Genomic DNA, 1,086 nt, shown 5'->3' on the forward strand with positions numbered 1-1,086 from the left:
TTCACAATATTGTGCAACTACCACCTCTGTCCAGTTCCAAACGTTTTATGGTCCCCAAAGTACACTCTACTCATTAATCACTCCCCAGCCCCTGGCAACCAATCTCTTTATGGATTTGCCTATTTTGGATTTTTCATATAATACAGAATCACGTAATATGTGACCTTTTGTGTCTGGCTTCTTTCATATAGTATATTTTTGAGGTTCATGTTGTGGCGTGTGTTAGTACTTTACTCCTTTTTATGGCTAAATAATATCCCAGGGCATGTCTATACCATATTTATCCATTCATCCATTGATAGACATTAAGTTGTTTCCACCTTTTGGCTGTACAGCATGATAAAACTGCTATGAATGTTCATATACAAGTATTTTAGTACTTACTTTGAATTCTTTGGGAGATAAACCTAAAAATAGAACTGCTGGGTCATAAGGTAATTCTCTCTGTGTAACTTGCAGAGGTTTTCCACAGAGACTGGATCATTTTACATTCCCACCAGCAATGTTATGAAGGTTCTCATTTCTCTACTTCCTTGCCAACAGTTACTTTCCCTTTAAAAAAATAATTATAACTGTTTGTATTAGTTTTCTAGGGCTGCTGTAACAAATAAATTGGGTGGATTAAAAAAAAAAAATCATTGTCTCACAGTCCTGGTGGCCAGAAGGCCAACATCAAGGCATTGACAGGTTTGGTTCCTTCTGAGAGCCTTGAGGGTGTATCTATTCCAGGCCTCTCTGATAGTCTCTGGTGGTTTGTTGGCAGTCTCTAGCTTAAAGACACATCACTCCAGTCTCTGCCTGCTTTTTCACAAGATGTTCTTCCTGTATGTCTTCACATCATTTTCCCTCTGCAAGTTCTTTGTTTCCTCTTTTTATAAGGATATAAGTCATAATGGATTAGGACTCACCCTAATGACTTCATTTTATTTTTTTTTATTTATTTTTTTTTTTTTACAAATAGTTTATTGTCAAATTAGTTTCTACATAACACCTCAGTGCTCATCCCCAAAGTGCCCTCCTCCATGCCCATCCCCCCCTCTCCCCCACATCCATCAGTCCTCAGTTTTTGTCAGCATTCAAGAGTCT

The sequence above is a fragment of the Hyaena hyaena genome, unplaced genomic scaffold (assembly GCF_003009895.1).
Source record: "Hyaena hyaena isolate Hyena2069 unplaced genomic scaffold, ASM300989v1 scaffold_2254, whole genome shotgun sequence".
NCBI classification, from domain to species: domain Eukaryota; kingdom Metazoa; phylum Chordata; class Mammalia; order Carnivora; family Hyaenidae; genus Hyaena; species Hyaena hyaena.